We start from the raw sequence: 24,104 nt of genomic DNA, 5'->3' as shown, positions 1-24,104 counted from the left end.
TTCTTGCCTTCCTTCCTTCCTTCCTTCCTTCCTTCCTTCCTTCCTTCCTTCCTTCCTTCCTTCTTTAATTCTTGAGATGAAAAGAGAAAGAAACTTCTTACTGTAGTGGATGCTGTTGGTACCCTGCTGAGGTTCCCTTCACTGAGTGGACCCAACCATCCCCCAACAGCCTTGAGTGTCACTGCTAACGGTCCACAGCTTCCCCTTCTTCAGAGAGCTGCCCTCCCAGAGAAGCCACTTCCCTGAAGGCAGCCAACCACCCATGACTCACTGACAGGGCTTATGTAATACTGGCCTCCTCATCTCCAAGTAAGACTAACCTTGTGGTATAATTCACGCTCCAGAATTCCTTGCAGGCCACAGGCTGAAGGTAGCCCCAGCTGAGGCCATGTCCTTATTTTCTACCCCTATCCTACCCCACTTCCCTCCCTTTCTTTTTCCTGAGAGCACTTCCCCAATAAATTGCCTTCACAAAAATCCCTGTCTCAGGCTCTGCCTCAAGGGAAGCCGACCTAAGACATCTATCACCTGAGTAGATCCATCTGGCTCCCACTCTAAGGACTCTGTAAATTTAAATACTTTGCTGCCATGTTGAGGGAGGCAGGAAAATTTACCACCTCTGTGCCTGGGCCCTATTCAAGGACACCTCCTGGCTTGTGCCCCTGCCATCAGAAATTTATTCTGCTGTAGACTTACCAGATACACCCCGCAGATCAAGATAGAACTGCCCCATTCAGGTCAAGAAAATATATATTGCTACTGTACTCCCACCAAATATACATTTTCCCATAGGTTTCTAGCAGAAATAATCTAAAAAGTTTGATTCTCACTTTTGAATCAAATAAGGAAAACAGACAGAACAAGACAAAGAGGGAAGGATTCTCATGAAAATGGGCCAAAGTAATCAGAAACTTTTGTAATCATTAATTAAATAAATTTCCACTTCATGCAGAACGTCAGCAATCCCATGTGTAGCCTATGATTAAGAGTCTAGTTAAAAATTATTTGTTGACATGTATTTTTCCTGATGACTAAAAGTTGGTTGTCACTTTACCATACTGAATGGTGAGAAACTTTCTTCAGTTGGGACTCTTAAGCAGTGGCTTGCAATGGTGTTGCAATATACTAGAATGTTTTCAGTTATCAGAAATGGGGGCAAATTGCCATAAGTTTTCAAAGATTCCATGTTTAGATGATATTCATTTTAGTTGCTTTCATTTCAAAACCTAAATTTTAAAAAATAACACATGTAAAAATTCAGAGCACTGCAAAAAAAAAAAAAAAAAAAAAAACCAATAATAAGAAGTAATGACACCTTCCAAGTTGAGAATTTCCATCTTGAGAACTAGATCCTTAAACCACCAGCAAAAAATAAAATAAAAGGTTTTATAGTTGTGAGACACCAATTAACAGTAGGTAAGATAAGCAGGGAAGAATAGAACAATGTTTCAAGAGACAGAGAGTTTGTCATTTCCTAGAGCATGCTATTTACTGAATGGGTCCTCTCCTAAATTAAGGGCCCTTGGAACTTCAGTGTACTGTCAGAAATATGAGTTTCGATGGGGCACCATGGGAATTCTATACAACCTCTTTGGAGGGTGTCTATTGTCACTTGGCTGAGGGAGTATATATTGGGGGACATAAAGGACAGTAGAGAAAGAAACTGTAGTCGATTTTACATAAATTCTCTCATTTGCACCTAAGAGTGACCTAATTAGTGGTGGGCATTAAGACTAGTCTATGGATTCAAACACTGAAGTTGAGAGGTTAAGTGACTTGTTGCTTCCACCATTTCATAGGCAAAGTCTTGACAACAAAGTGGTAGGGTAGACTAACAGTGGAACCTTAGCCTGACCTTATTCTCTACCTCTACCGATTGGAGTAAAGAGAATGCCTATCTAAAGGGATCCATTTGGAAGCATGTTGGTAGTAAAACCAGAGATCCTTTTAACTTAGGTCAAGATACTTTCTTTATGAATAAGAGGCAATACACTATAGCAATAAGAACATAGCTATGGGGGTCAGGTAAGTTGATTTAAGAATTCAGGTCTCCAAAGATTTAGCTGTGGAGCATTACCAGAGCTGCCTTAACGTATCTGAGTCTCAGTCCTTAAGGGATAATAGTAGTACCTACTTCATAGGATGATTGTTGGGATTAAGACAATGCATATACATCTAGGCCAGGCATGGTAGCTCACACCTATAATCCCAGCACTTTGGGAGGCTGAGGTGGGTAGATCATCATCTGAGGTCAGGAGTTTAAGACCATCCTGGCCAACACGGCAAAACCCCGTCTCTACTAAAAATACAAAAATCAGTCAGGTGTGGTGGCACGGGCCTGTAGTTCCAGATACTTGGGGGCTGAGGCAGGAGAATCACTTGAATCAGGGAGGTAGAAGTTGCAGTGAGCCAAGATCGCACCACTGTACTCCAGCCTGGGCGATAGAGTAAGACTCTGTCTCAAAAAACAAATTAAATAAATAAGTAAATCTAGAGCAGTTTATAGAAAATAGTAAACATTCATTGATGGTAGGGAAAACTGTTAACATGACCTATCTGGCATTTTCCTTCATTCAGGTCTCTTGTGTAATGTTGGTTTATCACTAATATAATCTCTTTGTCTGTCTCCACTTATTTTATTATTTATTCATTTTGTCGATAAATAAAATTGTATATATTTATGGTATACAACATGTTTTGAAATATGTGTACATTATGGAATGGCTAAATCAAGATAACTATCATATGTACTGCCTAACATACTTATAAGGCACTTGTGGTGAGAACACTTAAAATACACTCTTCTAGCAGTTTTCAAATGTGCAATATATTGTTATTAACTATGTTATAATATAATATATTGTTATAACTATATTATAAGCCACCATGTTGTACAATAGATCTCTTGAACTTACTTCTCCAGTCTAACTGAAATTTTGTATTTTTTGACGAATATCTCTTCAGCCCCTCCCTGTCCACTCTGGTAACCACTATTCTACATAGATTCCTATTTTCTCATAAAGTAATAGCTTCTCATTCTTAAATTTGTTTTATGTATTGTTACCAAGTATTAGATAGAAGGTAGCCAGATGTTCTTCAAGTCAGAACACATGTCACAAAAAGTGGAGACCTCTTTTACAGTTTGCCTCCACAACAACCACCACTAAAACATATATTAGGGACTTTCTATTTTGTAGGGTTAGGTACTCCAATTTTACCTGGACCTGAGACATCTGGTCACTCAACAATTCTGCCTGCGGTGATGGTCCCTCACTGGGCACAACTCACTAAATTGAAAGGACAATGGCTACTGTTGCCACTAGGAGGCCTGATGATGGCAGGAACAGGGAAAGGGTCCAGATGATAGAATTCAAATAGTAGGGATCCCTTTGGCTTGAGAAAGATCATTTTCTCTTCTTATTCTTCCTGAAAATACAGCTCCAGATACAGCACAGTAAAATTCTTAAGGAAGTGAATTCTATGTGATGGTCAATTTTATGTGTCAACTTGATGAGGTCATGGGATGCCCAAGATATTTGGTCAAACATTATTTTGGGTGTGTGTTGTGAGGGTGTTTTTTGATGAAATTAATCTTTGAATTGATAGACCGAGTGAAGAGGATTGCCTTCCCTGAAGTGGGTGGACCTCAGCCAATCAGTTGAAGGTCTTCTAGAATAAGAAGACCTGTGAGTAGAGGGGAATTCCACTTCCTTGACTGCTGTGAACTGCTATGAACTTGGTCTTTTCCAGCCTTTGGGCCTGAAACTCGGACTGAAACGTTATCTCTCTTGGGTCTTCAGATTGCCACCTGAAGATCTTGAGACTTCACATACTCCGTAATTGCATATTCCTTATCTCTCTTACAACTTCTCTCTTTCTACACATGTACATGTGCATATGCGTGCAAGTGCATGCACACACACACATATGCATGCACGCGTGTGCACACACACACATTGTTCTGTTTCTCTGGATAACTTTAACATACTCTCTCAAAAATTAACCTACTTTTAAATCTGTTCATTTTTAGTAAGAATATCTGAGAAATAAAATATCCATTCTTAAGAACTAGCATTGTTTTTTGAAAAGAGAATAAAGCATACAAGGAGGAAATACCTTCTTGCCAGTCTGTGATGTATGTGTGTGCACATGTGTGTGTATGTGTGAAGGATTTGGTTTCTAAGGAATAAAGAAAATAATGAGGAGTATCAACAGCAGATCTGTAAGTTATTTTATGGTGTTTTATGATATTTCACATATTATTCAGATGCTGCTTTAATTTTTCAAGATTCTAGCTCGAAGAAGTATGAAAATGTGATTCCTGTTGAATGCAATCCAAGAGAAATAGATTCTGGCAGTATAGGGGCAGCAACTTTACGAAGAATTCCTCTGGTTATATGAAGAAAACAATAGAGTTGCCACATCATCAAGCAATTCTTCTCTTAGTATATACTCAAGAGAAATGAAATCATATATTCACTAAAAATGTGTACACACTCATAGCAGTATTACCCAGAATAGCCAAAAAGTGGAAACATCCCAAGTGTCCATCAGCTGGTTAGTGGATAAATAAAGATGTGGTATATAACTTAGTCTCAGAAAAAGAATGAAGTACTAACACAGGTTGCAACATGAATGATCCTTGAAAACATTATGCTTAGTGAAAGCAACCAGTCACAAAAGCACATGTATTTATACAGCGCTTCCATGATATTATTTATACAGCATTTTCGTAATAGGCAAATCATGGAGACAGGAAGTAGATTAGTGGTTGCTAGGGGTTGGAGGGAAGAACAGGAAATGGATTACTCAAATATAGATTTCTTTTGAGAGTGATGAAAATATTCTGGAATTAGATAGTGATATCTGCACAGTTATGTGAATATACTGAAAATTATTTAATTGTACATTTTAAAATAGTGATTTTTATGGTATGTGAATCTCATTTAAAAAATCAAAAGCACTGTAAATTATCCATTCTTTCCATGATAGAACAGTAAAAATGATGAATGTATACGTTGGCCAGTGGCATGCATGCAATTTGAAGCTTCATAGCATGGTAATTTGTGGCTTACGGAATATTCACATTCTTTAGTACCTTAAAATTATTGATCCTAATGTGCTCCTCTTCTATTTCCTTCTCATCCACACTTTTATCCCTTACCATACATACAAGTCATTTCTAGTGTAAATTTTAGCTGTACATTTCCATGCTGCAGACATTACAATTTTCAACATGTTCAGTGACTAAGCCCAGAAGAGGATGTTATCCAAGGCAATGTTTTTCAAACGGATCAAAATTATTTCAATTATTTCAATTATTTCAATTATTTCAATGTTTTCAAAATGGATCAAAATTATTGAGGAAGGAAGTCTTTTGAAAAACCAGATTCCAGGACTATGCATAGAAGCAAGGAATTTGCCTTGATAACAAGCATCACAGGAGGTGGATACATAGGCGCACCCACATTTGGAAATCTGCTTCTAGAAATTGAGCAAGACTTATTTAATGCGGGTTCTTTGCCTGTTCACTCAGTGATGACAATTATGGTTAAATAAACTTTCCTAGACCTCTGAATTTATCATTTACGCTGTCTCCTTTGTAACTCTGCTCTCCTCCTCCAAGATGACTGGCCATCTGGATGCTCTAGTGTCAGGGGAAGTACACAAAACAGTCTTTCCCATTCCATGTGAAAAGACTGACATTCTCTGCACTTAAGGGCAAAGATTCTTGCATCAAATTTACCGAATAAGGCATAGACTCCCTTCAGGACCCTGTGTCTCATTGTTCCTTCTATATTTGGAAGACTAAACTAAGAGAGTTCTGATAATGGACCAAGGGATACACCATTTATGATGTTATTATTAATACAAATGGGTTAAATAAGAGGAAAAATAATTTCTCATCTGTGTCCCTCACAGGCAAACAGGAAATCCTTCTGATAGTTATCTGGTCAGCATGCCTTAGCATGGCTGTGACTCATCTTCCATTCCCTGGTGTATTTCTAATGTGTACCCATAGCCTGAGTCCATGGGGGCAGCCAGGTTTTTACAATCCCTCTTCTAGCCCTACCCTCAACCTCCCAGGCAGTCTGAGATCTGACAAGGGCAAGTTAAAAAATGCAAATGTTCCAAATCAGTGACTGGAAAAAATGATATCACAGGGAAAACAAGAATCCAATGCATAGGCCAAGCCTACTATCTCTATTCCAACAAGGTAAGAACCAATCTCAAAAACAGGCCTCTAAATGAAACTGATTTTTTTTTTCTTAAGCAACCTACATCAAGACCAAACCTAATTAATGACTTCTTAAATTCGACTTTTTAAAATGTATAGAGACGGAGTCTCGCTCTGTCGCTCAGGCTGGAGTGCTGTGGCCGGATCTCGGCTCACTGAAAGCTCCGCCTCCCGGGTTCACGCCATTCTCCTGCCTCAGCCTCCCGAGTAGCTGGGACTACAGGCGCCCGCCACCTCGCCCGGCTAGTTTTTTGTATTTTTTAGTAGAGACGGGGTTTCACCGTGTTAGCCAGGATGGTCTCGATCTCCTGACCTCGTGATCCGCCCGTCTCGGCCTCCCAAAGTGCTGGGATTACAGGTTTGAGCCACCGCGCCCGGCCAAAACATCTTACTTTTTAAGCCACTATCTAGGAGCCACCTCTGCTCTGGCTGTCCAGTTTCACCTGAGTTTCTCTTCCTGGCTGTATTTTTCTGTTCTTAGGCTAGTGATGAATACCAACAGTATCCCTGAGAAGTTCACCTTTGTCCTTTCCACTCAGCCCACTGTGTGCCATACTGGGAATTGAAGAACTAGCCTCAGGGTAAAGAAAGGTAGTTACTGCAATCAAAATGAAGCAGAATGTAGAGCATTGGGAGCACAAGAAAAATGAGTTTGTGTTTTAATGGCATTCAACATTCTGGTTTCGAATGGTTTTAAACATTCTGATGCCCAGGCCTCATTCCTGGTCAATAGATCAAAATCCCTGGGTATGGGAAACAAGAATTGATATTTTCAAAAATTCCTCAGATGGTTCCAATGAACAGCCAAGATTGAGAACTTGTCTCAGCTTTGTGGAAAGAGATCAGCGGAAAGAGAAAGAAGCTCCTAACATCTAGAAATCAACATCACATGAGACTTGATTCCATGGGATTATCCCAGAACCCCACGTTCCTAGACCTGATACTGTCTTCAAGCAGAAGGTGGAATTGCCTTTCCCTATATTCCAACTTTTCAGCTGTAATTCCTCCTTTTGACATGTACCCCCATTTAAGATGCCTTTGATGTTCAAGTTAACTTGGTTTTATATTTAGTAAGCATTGTACAAGTATAGCAAGCAGGAGTGTACTTTAATCATGACTGCCCATTTCTCACTGTCACTCCATTTCTGTAGATCAGTGATTTTCAAAGCATAGTTCTCAGACCCGTGACAATATCAGCACCTTGGAATATGTAGAAATGTAGATTCTTGGGCCCCACCTCACAAAACTCTGGGATGGAGTCCAGCAATCTGTGTTTTTTAAGTCTTTCAGGTCATTCTAATACATGCTAAAGCTTGAGAGCCCCTGCTCTGGTGTTCACGAGATAGCAGTTCATGCCTTCTATTGTGAAGCTCAAAGCCAACCAGATAGTACAGAACCGATCTAGAGCTGATGTTGGGGCAAAACACAGAAGCCACCTTTACGCTAAACAACTGTAGCAATATTGACAGCGTAAGCAGCAGAGTATAGAAGGGCTTGAGTCTCCTTTTGCTGGGTTTCCCACTAACCTCTTTTGTCTCCTCTGTGTCCCTGGATTTTCTTCCAGTTGATCAGCACTTGGGAATATACACACTCCTATTTGAACATTACTCCTTCAACAGACAGTGGCTCTCTTTCTCATCTTCCAAAACATGAATGTGCACACAGAGTTAGTAATTTTTGAGAGCCAAATAAAAAGAGCACAGTTCACAGAAAGAACAAGGAGCTTAGCTTGAGTCCTAGACACTTTTAATTCATCAAAATATATTTATTTATTCTAGGAGTTCAGTGTGATGGTAGATGTTGTTAACAATTGACCTAACGTGTTCATGAGGGTATTTTGGTTTATTTTATTTTCATGTGTTGGTGTTCAGCAATAGTCTACTATCGCATCTCCTGGGTTTCACTTTCCTCCTTCCTTCCAATCCATTTGCTATACAGAAGCCAAAAGGTTGGTCTTTTTTTTTTTTTAAGAAAATTCCTTCCCACCACTTCCTTCCTTAGAAATATCCAATGACTTCAAATTGCACTTGAAATAAAAGTTAAACTAATTTCTAAAACTTACAAGAGTCTTCATAATCTGGTCCCTACGCGGGTTCCTACTTCCTCAGCTACCACGTTCCCCTTTCATGTTCACTAGGCTTTGGTCACCATGGCCTTGATGCTCCTCAACAAATCAGTCTTCTTCTTATGGTAGGGCCTTTGTATTTGCTGTTCTCTTTGACTGGAGGGATCCTTCCACTATTTTCACATGCCTGGCCCACTTTAGTCATTCATGTCTCAAGTCAAATATTCTCTTCTCTAGGAAACATGAGCACCTACTCTATATTAGCCAATCCCTGTATGATTGCTATATGCTCCCTTTTATAGTTAAATAAAGCTCCCTTTTACAGTTATAACCAGCTAAATAAAATTATCTATTATCTATCTATCTATCTATCTATCTATCTATCTATCTATCATCTATCTATCTAATAACTCATCTTTCTGTCTGTTGTTTGTTTAGTACTTTTTTTGTCTGTCTCCCCTCACTTGGAATCTAAGCTCCATGAAAACAGAGACCTTTTCTGTCTTTTTCACACCTATACTCCCAGGTATAATAGGATAATATTATCTGAATAAATATGTGAACAAATGCACATGTGTTACAGAGTAGTTTGAAGAATAGTCTTATATAAAGTTATTTTTTAAAATAAATCAATTATTTATAGGACTCTAGGAAGATAAACGTGATTTATTACACAGTATCATGTTGCAAAATCTGAATTACTTAGGGGAAAGTAAGCATAAAATCTAGAAATATTTTCAATATGGAATATTGGAGCTCAGAGGAGTATTTAAAAGGTATTTGTTTATTTACTTATTTATTTTTGCACATGGATTAGTTCTTTAGTGGTGATTTCTGAGATTCTGGTGCACCCATCATCCAAGCATTGTACACTGTACCCAATGTGTGGTCTTTTATTCCTCATCCCCTCCCACCATTTCCCCTGAGTCCCCAAAGTTCACTGTATTATCCTCATGCCTTTGCATCCTCATAGCTTAGCTCCCGCTTATGAGTGAGAACATACAATGTTTGGTTTTCCATTCTGAGTTACTTCGCTTAGAATAATGGTCTCCAGTTCCATCCAGGTTGCTGTGATTGCCATTATTTCATTCCTTTTTACAGTTGATTAGTATTCTTCAGTGTGTGTGTGTGTGTGTGTGTGTGTGTGTGTGTGTGTGTACCACATTTTCTTTATCTACTTGTTAATTGATGGACATTTGGGCTAGTTCTGTATTTTTGCAATTGCGAATTGTACTGGTATAAACATGTGTGTGCAAGTACCTTTTTTGTATGATTTCTTTTCCTCTGGGTAGATACCCGGGAGTGGGACTTCTGGATCAAGTGATAGATCTACTTTTTGTTCCTTATGGCATCTCCAGTTTTCCATAGTGATTGTACTCGTCTGTAGTCCCACCAACAGTGTAAAAGTATTCCCTTTTCACTTATGTGATCATATCCTTTCCTCAGGGCAAGAATGCTCTATAACCCTCAAACAGATTAATGTCTTTTATTTTGGTAAAATCATAAGCCTCTTCCTTTTGCCCACAGGGAAGTCTTTGGGGCCTGGAAAATAGCATGACAATTTGCATTCAGACCACCGTCTCCAAAAATGTCATCACAGAAAGCTATCTTGCAAACCATAGTCATATTTTCTAATGAGTAAGTGCAACTCAACAAGCAGGTTGACTTGTTTGCCTCATAAGGTGGATATATCTTTAAAGTAAAGGAGGAAAACAAAGGGAATTTCCAACTGCAACTTTCATTTTAAAAATCTGTGCCAGAGTTAAGTGGTTTGAAAGAAAAGATAATAATTAGAGAGGTAGAAGAATTGTGTAAATCACCTAGCCCAAACTTCTGCCCCCTGTGAAAACCCCACCCTCTGTAACTTCTATAACAGCTTTTTCTTGATAATTTCCAATCTATTACCTCATAAGACAGCCCATTCCACATTTGAAAATTTTGAATTATTAGCTCACTCTTTCCTATAGTGGGTTTAAATTGGCCTCTTTAAAGCTTCCCCTTTACCTCTGCCCTATTAGAGCAACCTAAAATGAGTTTACTCCCTTTCCCACACAACATTCCTTCAAACACGGAATCACATCACTTTTTCCTTTTTCTCTTTTGAGGCCAAGCTTTCTCATTGCCTTTATTTGTTTCCTCTTTGATTTGTTTCCAAGCTTGTAATCATTCTGATTCCTTTACTCTGTACATGCTCCAACTTATCAGTGTTTCTCTTAAAACCTAAACTCCAGGCTGGGTGCAGTGGCTCATGCCTGTAATCCCAGCTCTTTGGGAGGCCGAGGCAGGTGGATCACCTGCGGTCAGGAGTTTGAGACCAGCCTGACAAATAGGGTGAAACCCCGTCTCTACTAAACATACAAAACTTAGCCAGGCATGGTGGCATGTGCCTGTAGTCCCAGCTACTTGGGAGGCTGAGACAGGGGAATTGCTTGAACCCAGGAGGTGGAAGTTGCAGTGAGCCAAGATTGAGCCACACGCCAGTCTGGGCGACAGAGTGAGACTCCATTTCAAAAAAAAAAAAAAAAAAAAAAAACCCTAAACCCCAGAGATAAACACAACAGTAAACAGGTAGCTCAGCTGTTCATGGTATGGTACATCTAACATTCCCTTTATTTTAGTACTGTTCCCAGGCTAAGACTAAGTGTTTTGAAAAGCTTTATCACAGCTGACTCATATTTGGAAGGTATACACTAAGAATGTCTCTCACTTTAGGGATGTCTCAAATCCTCTGCCAGATTTTATCTGAGAGTAAATGATGACAAAGGGACACTTACTACTGTTCAATTCAGGATTTCCCAGGATTTCAAGGTTTTCAGTATAGTTAGCAATAAAGGCAAGAATTCATTCGGTCTAGGTGGACTTTCCAGGTGAATTAAAGGATTTACTTTCATAGGTAAGCTTTAGTAAGTCTCTGACTTTCTTCGATAGTTCTTTGTCAACAAACGCTTTTCCAAAGGTTCTGGCTCTCAGAGAGAGGTGTCCAGAAACAAATGGCCCCAAACTGAGAGCCACTTCTCAAGCTTCTTGTTGGTTTTCAATTACAATCTCAGATGCTAACTCACGAGTCTCCATGGTTTGGATGCTAATGATTTGGCTTTTCCTTTCTGTTTTTTCTTTCCTTCTAACAACATCCATGTTTTAAAGCACAACACAACATGACACTGCAAACCTCAGAACTATAGTTCCAGATGGCCAAATGTTTTTTTCTGCCAAGACTTTGGGAATTCCCTCCTTCTCTTGTTCTGACAAGCACTGACTTTCTGACCTCTGAGGCATCAACTAAGGCTTATGTTTATTAATATTAATCCAAAAAGCATTAGATAATCTAATCAATCTAGGTCCTTCCTGCCTTACTTTGAATTTGCCATTGGCAAGAAAAGTTGTAAATAGTGTGAAACTAAATCTGAAACATTTCTGACTTAGGTATGTACTGTGAATATCACACTGTATGATCTAAGGCATTTATAGCTCTGATTCCTTCTGCATGTCTTTAGCAAGGTACTGTTCATCCACAGAGACAGCAAACAATACACGTGTCCAGCGAATGAAGTGACTTGTATTACAGGCCCCCCCCGCCCCCCCGCCTTGGCCTTCCATACATGCCTAGATATGCATAGGATGCCCAACATCTATCACTGACCACATGGACCAATTCTCTACTTTTCCCGCCAAATTCCTGAAGGGGCCAGCAGAGAGTCATCAAGATAAGGTCAGATCCCCTATTCTCTTGGAAGTTGGCCATCCCTGCCTCTGAGCCTCAATTGTCCCTTCTTGGGATTATAATGTCTTTGGTCATTGCACTTTCCATTGTCTACAGACATTGCTGCAGGATCCCACTCAGACATATGTTCTATAGCATTATTTACCAGTCCCTCCAAAACATCCCCATCTATGTTATGCTCCTTACTCTCAGAACTTCAAAATACATGTAGAAAACTAAGGTAAGAAATATAATTATGTTCAGATAGGAATAATGGTGGTAGCTTGTAAACATAGAGGTTGAAAGTGCCAGGTTTTAGAGCCAAACTGCCTAGGTTTGAAGCCCAGCTCTACCACCCACTAGCTAATCCATAGGCAAGCTATTTAATTTTCTGTGCTTCAGTTTTCTCATCTGTAAAATAAAGCTAATAATATCCACTTTACAGTGTTATTAGTAGTATTAAATTTATGTAAAGTTCCTTAAAAAGTGTCTGCCATATAATACCTACTCAGTAAGCACTAGGTGTTACTTTCTCCAATCAGTACTACCAATTAAACATTTTAAAGGCTTCATTTAGATGAGTAATGGTAAGAATTTCAGGAATTGCTGCTTTGGAAGTAATTTAGAATCCAGAAAAATATTCTGACACTTTTTCAAGCCACATTACTTAGGTACTTAGCTATCACTTAGGAATAAAGGCAACTAAGAAAACCAAAAATACTATGATTTCCATGCATAGAAGCTAGGGCACTGAAGCAGTGGTGTTCAAAGTGCTGTACATATCTTGATGGTGTGAGAAGACTTTCTGAGGGATACACACACATAGATGTCTGTAAGGGACTGAATTTTCAGATATTCAGTTTCCACAAAGTGTCTGAGATGTGTGAGATGAAGCATAGGCTTTTTCACCCACTTACTCCTCACAATAACTTTTCTTCCACTTTACAAAAGAAAGAAGCCCTCTACACCTATCCGAAAGTTGCTTTGGTTCATTTCTCCAGAGTATAAAAACCCCAGTGGGTGACAAACAAAGGGACATTTTAAAATATTGATGTTAATGTTGAGAAAGCAAATGACACTAGTAAGTGGAGATTTGTTGCAAATCAGGTGGTTTCCAGCTCTTTGATTAAGAAAAAATTGAAGGAGGATCTAATCAATTTTTCAGTTGACAGATTGTTCAATAAGATTTCCATTACTCAATTCCCAGTGTGTTTGCTGACATTTAACAAAGAAGTAGGGAGATTGAGTGACATTTTTATAATATTCCATTTCCACTCCAATCTACTTAGTTGTGTGAATAAATTAACTCCCTGCTTTTTATGTGTGAAAATAAAAAGTAAGAATAATATTGATGCTGAACCTTGCTTCATTCTAGTAATGAGATACTCATTGATAGATACCTGAAATAATTTGAATAAAGAAAAACAGTCCTAGTAACTTTTTTTAAGTTTGAAATTTTATCCAATTACAGGCATACCTCATTTTATTGCACTCTACTTTGCTGCTTTTCCCAGATAATGTGATTTTTTATCAATTGAAAGTTTGTGGCGACTCTGTGTCAAACATGTCTGTTAGCACTATTATCCCAACAGTGTGTACTCGCTGTATGTCTCTGTGTCACATTTTGGTAATTCTCATAATATCAAGCTTTTTCATTATTATTATATCTGTTAGGGTGATATGTCATCAGTGATCTTTAATATTACTACTGTAATTATTTGGGGGCACCACAAAAGTTGTGTGTGTTCTGACTGCTCCACTGACCTGTTATTTCTCTGTCTTTCGTTCTTCTTGGGCCTCTCTATTCCCTGAAACACAAAATATTGAAATTAGGCCAATTAATAACCCTACAATGGCCTTTACATGTTCAAGGGAAAGGAAGAGTCTCATGTTTCACATTAAGTCGAAAGCTAGTTAGGATTAAGCTTAGTGAGAAAGGCATGTTGAAAGCCAAGACAGGCTGAAAGCTAGGCGAAACGGTCAAGTTGCAAATGCAAAGGAAAGGTTCTTAAAGGAAATTAGAGTGCTACTTCAGTGAACACATGATTGATAAGAAAGCAAAAGAGCCTTATTGCTGATATGGATAAAGTTTTAGTGGTCTGGATAGATGAAACCAGCCACAACATTCCCTTAAGCCATCCAGAGCAATGTCCTAACTGTCTTCAATTCCATGAAGACTGAGAGAGATAAGGAAGCAGCAGAAGAAAACTCGGAAGCTAGCAGAAGCTGGTTCATGAGGTTTAAGGAAATAAGCTGTCACCGTCACATAAAATACAAAGTAAAGCAGTAAACACTGATGTAGAAGCTGCAGCAAGTCATATGAAAGATCTAGCTAAGATCACTGATAAAAGTGGCTTCATCAACAAACAGATTTTCAATGTAGTTGAAACAGCCTTTTATTGCAACATGGTGCCATCTAGGACTTTCATAGCTAGAAAGTAGTCAATGCCTGGCTTCAAAGCTTCAAAGGACAGGCTGCTTCTCTTGCTAGGGGCTAACGCAGCTGATGACTTTAAGTTGAAGCCAATGTTCATTTTCCATTCCGAATATTCTAAGGCCCTTAAGAATTATGTGAAATTCGCTCCATGGATCAAGAAGTATTTCAACTTTCAAGTCTTATTATTCAAGAAAGACATTTTGTAAGGCCATGGCTGCCATAAATACATTCATCTGATGGATTTGGGCAAAGTAAATTGAAAACTCTCCAAAAATATTCACCATTTTAGATGTCATTGAGAACATTCATAATTTATGGGTGGAGTTTAAAATATCAACATCAACAGGAATTTGAAAGAAGTTGATTTCATCATTCACAGATGACTTTGAGGGGTTCAAGAATTCATTGGGAGACCTAACTGAAGATGTAGTAGAAATAACAAGAGAAGATAATTAGAAGTAGATTGTGAAGATGTGACTGAACTGCTGCCATCTCATGATAAAACTTGAACAGATTAAAAGTTGCTTCTCCACCGGGCGCAGTGGCTCACGCCTGCAATCCCAGCACTATGGGAGGCTGAGGCGGGTGGATCACGAGGTCAGGAGATCCAGACCATCTTAGCTAACACAGTGAAACCCCGTCTCTACTAAAAATGTAAAAAATTAGCCGGGTGTGGTGGCAGGTGCCTGGAGTCCCAGCTACTCAGCAGGCTGAGGCAGGAGAATGGCGTGAACCCAGGAGGCGGAGCTTGCAGTGAGCCGAGATCGTGCCACTGCACTCCAGCCTGGGCAACAGAGCGAGACTCCATCTCAAAAAAAAAAAAAAAAAAAAAAAAAAAGTTGCTTCTCATAGATGAGCAAAAAACGTGATTTCTTCAGATGGAATCTACTCCTGGTAAAGATGCTGTGAATGTTGTTGAAATGATCACAAAGTGTTTAGAATATTTTATAAACTTAGTTGATAAAACATTAGAACAATTTGAGAGGATTGACTCCAATTCTGAAAGAAGTTATTCTGTCAGTAAAATGCTATCAGACAGCATAACATGCTACAGAGAAATATTTCGTGAAATGAAGAGTCAATTGATTTGGCAAACTTCACGTTACCTTATTTTTAGAAATTGCCACAGCTACTCTGACCTCCAGCGACCACCACCCTGATCAATCAGCAGCCATTAGCATTGAGGCCACACCATCCACCAGCAAAGATATTAGTTTATGACTCACTGAGGCCCAGATGACCATTAACATTTGTAATAATAAAATATTTGAAAATTAAGGTATGTACATTGTTTTTTAGATAGAATGCTATTGCAACTACAATAGCATTTAGATAGTTGCTATAGCAACTACAGTGTGGTTTAAATATAACTTTGTTTTTAAGATGGCGTCTTGCTCTTTTGCTCAAGCTGGTCTCAAACTCCTAAGCTGGGACTACAAGCATGCACCACCATGCCCGGCTCTAAACATAACTTTAATATGCACCGGGAAGCTGAAAAATTTGTGTGACTATCTTTACTGAAATATTTGTTTTATTGTGTTCTGGAACCAAATGCACAACATCTCTGAGGTATGCCTGTATATTACCTCCCACATATTATATATTCATGTTTGATCCATTTTGTACTACTAACTTGTACAGTAGTGCAACCTGGGAAAATTTTAACTAATGAAATTTCAATTTATCTAGTACATATGTTTGCTACAAAGAAAAATGATAAGATAATCAATGAAAAAATTTCAGGGCTAAAATAGATTACACTAAGGGAACTTAATAATTGACAGGCATGATATAGTTTTAGATCATTTTACAAAAGTTTTGGGGATGATGTGAGCAAAATGTCTGGAAATCACTATATTTAAATATACTATCTTTTTGTATATTAGTACCCAATCTAGGACTAGCATATGCCATGCAGAGGTACAAAAAGTGGGCAGGATTTCTGGTTGCCAGATTTCCTAGAAGAAAATCTGTAATATTATTATGTGTGCATACTCCTCAAAGCACGCTAAGTGGCAAACCTCTTCTCTATATCTTCTCTATATCTTTTGTCTCTGCTGTGGTTGCTAGGGCTGACTTCATTTCCCTAATATTAGCCTCGGGTATAATTCACCACTGGAAATCTAGAAGAAAGACCTAGCTTTTCAAAGACCTAGGGTCAAGTCTTCATCTCTTAAACCCTTGGGATTTCCACTGACTATTCAATCAAATCTCAGTTCTGCCATTTACTGGCTCTATGTCCTTAGAATTACTTAACTTCTCTAAACCTAGCAGTTTCATGGGTAAAGATGATGTTATAATGTTTAGCTCATAGGATCACTTTGAGTATCAAATGAAATAATATATTCATTGTGTTTAACACTGCATGGAATATAATAAACATTATCTTAACATTTGTGTGCTAATTTTACCATTTCTAAATCCCAAAGAATTCCATAACTGCTTCATTTTCTCATTTTTATTCATGGTTCTAACTAATTCATAGGGAGTTTAATATTTATATGCTACCTTCTACCTTCCTAATGAAGGGAAATGGCATGGATGGATAGAATGAAAGCATACATACACTTGTTTATCAGATTTGAGTTATTTGATTCAAGATCAGAAGTCATAGGACTCATAGTATGGGCTGAATCTACACACTCATGGTAAACACAACTAAAATTTTTTGCATGGTTTGATTTTCTCCATTAGAAATAATCATCTTGAGAACATAGAAGTGTCTAATTGATAATTCAGAAAGACTAGCTTTTTATGGTATGTCTTATTTAACCATACTTGCATAAACCTGGCTATGGTGTCTTTGGTGAAGTAATGTGTTACACAGTTGATATATTATTAGGCTAACATTGGTAGGAAAGAATTTGAATATAATTTTTCAGAGCATATTTGTGTGGGTGTAACCTCTGGAAAGACTCTTAGGGAAATCTTCACTAAGTGCTGGGGTGTGGTAGGAATAGATTTATTATCCTGCAAATGGTTTTGTTTGGTTTATGAAACCATAATGTAATTCATATTAACGATGAATCCTAGGTCACACCAATCATCAACCAGTTTAGAGAAAAGGTCGAAAGGAATATCTTGCAGGCAAAAATTAATCTCTAATGTGAATCTCAAAAAGGATATAGTCAAAACACTTTTCACTGGAAATTACACATTTATTATTCTTCCCCCATTCAGTTAGTCAGTCGGATTGGAAACATATAAGTCATGCTTAGCTCCATCCAACTGGTCATTAAGACTTACTAATTCATCCTCCTTAAAGTATCTACTTAAAGTACCTACCTAAAGAGACCTCCATTTCCTCTCCCAATTGCACTGCTTATGTTTAGGTCTTCATTTTCTCTTTTTTGGACTTTCCCGCCAGAGAAAACTATCTAAAATGCAAATTTACCCTTGAAAAATCTCCTTACTGCATGCAAGATAAACTCTAAATTCTTTAGCATGACATATAACATCTTCCAAGATTGGGCCCTTGTCTGTCTTCCTGTTCTCTTCTTTATCTGTCTCCTCTTTCACATGTATACTCTAGCCAGACTGAACTGCTGACATTTTCCGCAGACTCAAATATGCTCTCCACTACGGCCCTTCCCAACCTCCCCAAGTAGAGAAAGCCACTCCCATGTCTGTCTCACCATTGCACCTAATTTGTATACTGTTACATTATATGCAGTTATTGGTTCCTTTTTTATTCTCTGTTCACTTAGATTCTGTGCAGAAAACATAGACTGTGTTATATAACCTCTGACTTTACCTCAAGTATTGAGCATAATATACAGAGAAGACACTCTACAGATAGCTGAAGATATAATGAATAAACAAATAAACAAATGCATCTTTTCTATACACATGTTAGGCCCCAACATATGAAAGTATTTTTCGGCCAGGCGCGGTGCCTCAAGCCTGTAATCCCAGCACTTTGGGAGGCCGAGACGGCGGGATCAACAAGGTCAGGAGATCGGAGGGACCATCCTGGCTAACACGGTGAAAACCCCGTCATCTACTAAAAATACAAAAACTAGCCGGGGCGAGTGGCGGGCGCCTGTATAGTTCCCAGCTACTCGGAGAGGCTGAGGGCAGGGGAGAATGGCGTAAAACCCGGGAGGCGGAGCTGTGCGCAGTGAGCTGAGATCATGCCCACTGGCAGCTCCAGTCCCCGGGGGAACATCCGGGGGACAGAGCGAGACTCCGCCTCAAAAAAAAAAAAAAAAAAAGAAAGTATTTTCCTTAGTTTCTAATAAAATTCCTTTGGGAAATCCCAGTATGATTCAGTTGTGCCATGGAAAAGGCCAAAATTGATTTGGGTGGTGGCAGTACTTGGATCACTATCTTAGGAGAGCAGTGTACCTTTCAGTATAGGATAAGGCAGTAGATGTAAGAATAAACATAACAAAATCTCAAAGGGAAAAGGAAACTTGAACTGTAGAGTCAGCTTTGCCTTACTGGTTCCCCCAAACTCTGTGGAGGTTTTCCTCCTGGAATTCTTCTCTGTTAAAATCTGTAAGATTTGTTGTTTTGGTTTCATAATGAAGAGTGTTTTCTCCAAAGTTAACAAAATATCAATCTGTCTGATGCAGTATTAATGAAACAAACAGATCCACAGCAAAGTAAAGAGTCTGACCTCACATAGGGGCATAGAAAATTCATCAATTTTCATAGGAAGGGAGGGAGAACCTGTGGGCACAGGGGCAGGTAAGTTGAAGGTTTGACGATGAAAAATGAGGAGGTTATTTTCTGATCGTTCTTATCTCCTCAGTGAAGTACCAAGCAAAGTAATCAGCTGAAAGAAAGGAACAGTAGGTTTATTGGAGGATTGAAGAGAGAGGAAATGGTGTGATCCAAAGCTATCAGTATGTAGGGAGGGACGTGCTAGTAAGTCCAGTGTGATTAATGTCATTTGAGGTTAGTGCTGCAGCTCTATTCAGCTACTCAGTGCAAACAAAAATAGGTGAAGTATTGGATTTAACCACATGACTGTAATGAAGATCTAAAGGGATTAGGCAGTTGAAGGTGTATGTGACAGAGCAATGATGAGGATAATGAACCAATCAATTAAACTGGGAAAGGAGGGAAGAGCAGCTGTGGAAGAGATAATGGGCAATGAAAAGAAGAAACAGTGAATGGAAAAGATTCCATGGAAGTGGAGGAGGATTACAAGAAGAACTGAACTGGAAACATGCAAGTAGGGATAAGAGAGTTTTGAGGGAGATTTGGTTCTTGCAAAGTATATGATCTAGGGTATAACTGTGGGAATAGATGACTGAGGTGAGGTGGGGTGGCATTTAAGAGCATTGGGAAAAAGATCAAGGGACTGAGAGAACAAGTACAGAATGGATTGTTCCTGTGGATATTGAAGTCATCAAAAATTCTGATGAGTAGTGGGTGAGGAAAAACATGGTGAACTGGAGGCTAAAATTTTTTATTGAAAAGAGAAGTGAGACTTAGGGCTTAGGAGGTTGGTAGGTGATGAATATGGAATCTACTGGCAGTCATTTTCAGATAATGTTTTAAAGGATTAACAATATTTGGGAATAAAATATTCGACATTTTATTCAATATTTGAGAATCAAAGACACATACCTCATCTCTACAAGGGTTATGAGAGGGGAAAAAAAAAAAAAAAAAAAAAACATCTTCACTTGAAAGGGATGTGGGAGAAGCAGTGTCTTTAAAGGAGACCCGGATTTCACTTAGGACAAGCTAATGAAGAGAATTGTGAGAGAAGAGGCTGTGTATACAGGAGATATTGCTGAGGCTTGACCATAAGAACAGAAACCAGAGAAAGGGTTTGGGGGATCTGCCTGGGAAGAGATGGGAGATGGAGTCAAAGTAGGAAACATAAGGAGCAGTGTGAGTAGAAGAAAGGCAGGATAACCTGAGGGCATGACCTAAAGACTCCAAGGTGAAGGTAGATGATTGATTCTGCCTACAGCGCCTTCTTGCACTTAGTCCTTAGGCAGGTTGTGGTGGTAAGATTTGGAGGAGTATTAAACATGAGTTTGGGAGCCTGGGAAGGGTCTCACTGGAGGCATGTAGAGCTCTGTGGTCCTCCTTTCAATCCTGGAATGGAACAACTGTAGATATTCAAAAGAAGCTCTATGGGCTTGCTTTCTATTAAGTAGATGCTAACTGATCATTTGTTTTATTCGTTTATCAATTATTTATGGGGAGCCCACAATGTAGAGGGCACTGTTTTAGACTTTGGGTAAACAAACACACCTTTGATTCTCCTGGACTTTACGGTTTAGTGGGAGAGAGATATTTAAAGTAAATAAACCAAGAAACACAATATCCAACAATGCTGTTGCTATAAAGACAAAGAACAGGGTGTAATGAGATCATGCAACCGGGTACCTCATGGTATTTAATTATTCTACATTTTTTGAGTGTATCGTGTTGCCTAGCTCCAAAAAGACAGCTAAGAAGTAAAAGTGAAAATGTATGTTAAGGTTTGATTATTTTCTGAATTAACTAATGAGACTGATTAAGGTGAGATTATGAAGTAGTGAGACTGATCCCAAAAAGCCACCAAGAAATTACTAATTGTCTCATAATTATAATGTCCAGATACAACTTATTTTTCTACTAGTATATAGCCCTTCTCTTGAATTAACTTTAAACTGTAATTAAGTGACCATTGTTGTTTAAATATGAGAAAACATTGTGTGGATGTCACTTTGGCACAGAGATGCCAGATATGAATAAATGGGAAAACCTCAACTCCATTCATTGTTCTGGGTGGAGGTGGTGGGAAGTTGCCCACAATAAAATGCAAAAGTGCCTTCTGCTGAAATGTGCCCTGAGCCCACTTAATCACAACATTAAAATGCAGATCCAAGTATTTGGAAGAATATACTCAACTTCAGATCTGTAGCTCTCCCCTGAAATGCACTGGCTCCCTAGGAGTCACTGGCAGAACACAGTCGAAAGAATGTCGAACTCATAAGAGAAAAATGTAACTGCCTGAGAAGAATACTACCGACGAGAGACTGCTTGCCAATGAGAAAATATTGATTGTTAAAATGCAGTTCTGGAGAAGGCAATACAAGTGTGGAAGGAATATTCTATACTCGCCTCCATCACAGTGATGCTACTTCCAGCAAACTCACTTTCCAAAGAGATAGACGTCTTCATAACATTTCTTCAAGGCCAGTAATGTCAAGAGTGAAGTTTGCATAAGCTTTAAAAATTTCCCAACTTACCTACCAACTGAAAAATAGGTCAACTTTCAGTCTCAAGGGTAAGAAACTAAATGCATCAAAGAGAAGAAACTAAATGCATCAATGGGGTCCTTTTTCCAGCTCAACTTAGGGACTTTAAGTCAGTTTTCCTTGGGAGTCTCCCAGCCCGAAGGAAATAAAAAAATAAACTAAAAGCAATTAACACCACTTCAGAACTAGATTAGAGATCCACAATGTAACCATTTTGAGAAAAAGCTAAGAAAAAATCCAAAAGATGAAGGAACAAGGCATCCAGTTCATCCAGAATCCTTCAAGCTTCTCTTTAGACTCATCCACTCATCCATCCATCCATCCATCCATCCATTCATCTTTCTATCAAATTTTCTATTTGATTTTTGTTTGACTGTCATTGACCAAGCAGCTACGAAGTGTCTAGCTGAGGTTCACATATCAACAAGACACAGTTACAGTTTTTGAGGAGCTAATTTGTAATGTTGTAACAAGCCACCAGGTAACCACACAGACAATTTCCAAACTGTCTAAGAGCTTTCATGATAGAGTTAGCACAGGTGCTTTGGGGACACATGATAGGGTGGGGAACTTCATTCAGTACAGGGCAGGGTAGGGCGGGGAGCAGGTCAGTGTGTTTAAGGAAATCATATCCATGCCAAGATGTGAAAGGGGTAGGAGTCAGGCAAAGAAGAGAGGAGAAGGAAAAGTATTATTGATAAGAAAAAAAAAAAAAAAAAAAAACAAGTGTGTGCTCTTCATTCCTGGGTAGAATCTACGGTGGCCAGGCTTGTAACTCAGCTTGGGTCCCAGTGGGCTCTGTAGGAGTGAGGGGCCTCTTGAGGCTCTAACATCCACTCAGACCCAAAGCAGTGAGGCTAGAGGGCTAATAAAATGTGTGGTGATATAAATGCTTTCAGTAAATATTTACGTGAGGTAAATATTAAGTGATGGGTGATGGAAGATGGAAGATGGAACCAGAAGATAAAACTCTGCTGGAAAGCAATATTTAGGCCAGGATCTAAAAAAGAGTAAATTCAGGTGAGTAAGACAATGGAAATGAGCATCCCAAGCCTAGCAAATGCCACCCACCATGGCCGAGAGAGTGCTGTGGCCAGAGTACAGAGAAGACCTGAGAAAGACAGGCAAGGAGTTGAGTGGAGAAGACAAAGTGAGCCTAGGCAGTGCCTACAAATTTTTGAAATATTATTTTGAATATCCCCAATGACGGCAAATCTTTGTTTTATCAAGGTGATTATTGAAAGTAGCTGAAACTCATGGAACCCAAACCAACGAACAATGTGAAAAATAGTCTGAAAGAGTATCTTTTAGCCAAAAACAAGATTTAAGTTATGAAATAACAACATATTTTCTTATAAACTTGCTCTGAAGTCACTCAAAAAAGAAAGACAAAGCAAAGAACAGGGCTATAATATGCTCTCAGAAATAGTAGTTTCTTAAATTAAGTGCATGGCCTCCAAAGATGACTTCCTTAAAGTGACAGCACTCAGTTAGATGCTTGTATTTTAGACAAGATTTTTTTTTATTATACTTTATGTTCTAGGGTACATGTACACAACGTGCAGGTTTGTTACATATGTATACATGTGCCATGTTGGTGTGCTGTACCCATTAACTCATCATTTACATTAGGTATATCTCCTAATACTATCCCTCCCCCTCCCCCCACCCCACAACATGCCCCAGTGTGTGATGTTCCCCTTCCTGTGTCCAAGTGTTCTCATTGTTTAATTCCCACCTATGAGTGAGAACATGTGGTGCTTGGTTTTCTGTTCTTGCAATAGTTTGCTGAGAATGATGGTTTCCAGCTGCATCCATGTCCCTATGAAGGGAATGAACTCATCCTTTTTTTATGGCTGCATACTATTCCATGGTATGTATGTGCCACATTTTCTTAATCTAGTCTGTCATTGATGGACAATTGGGTTGGTTCCAAGTCTTTGCTATTGTGAACAGTGCTGCAATAAATGTGTGCATGTGTCTTTATAGCAATATGAGTTATAATCCTTTGGGTATATCCCCAGTAATGGGATGGCTGGGTCAAGTGGTATTTCTATTTCTAGATCCTTGAGGAATCACCACACTGACTTCCACAATGGTTGAACTAGTTTACAGTCCCACCAACAGTGTAAAAGTGTTGCTATTTCTCCACATCCTCTCCAGCACCTGTTGTTTCCTGACTTTTTAATGATCGCCATCCTAACTGGTGTGAGATGGTATCTCATTGTGGTTTTGATTTGCATTTCTCTGATGGCGAGTGATGATGAGCATTTTTCATGTGTCTGTTGGCTGCATAAATATCTTCTTTTGAGAAGTGTCTGTTCATATCCTTTGCCCACTTTTTGATGGGGTTGTTTGTTTTTTTCTTGTAAATTTGTTTGAGTTCTTTGTAGGTTCTGGATATTAGCCCTTTGTCAGATGAGTAGATTGCAAAAATTTTCTCCCATTCTAGA

This window comes from Rhinopithecus bieti, unplaced genomic scaffold, assembly GCF_001698545.2.
Source record: "Rhinopithecus bieti isolate Rb0 unplaced genomic scaffold, ASM169854v2 scaffold_1853, whole genome shotgun sequence".
NCBI lineage: Eukaryota > Metazoa > Chordata > Mammalia > Primates > Cercopithecidae > Rhinopithecus > Rhinopithecus bieti.
The sequence above is the reverse complement of the archived record's forward strand: the minus strand, read 5'-3'. Positions refer to the sequence as shown.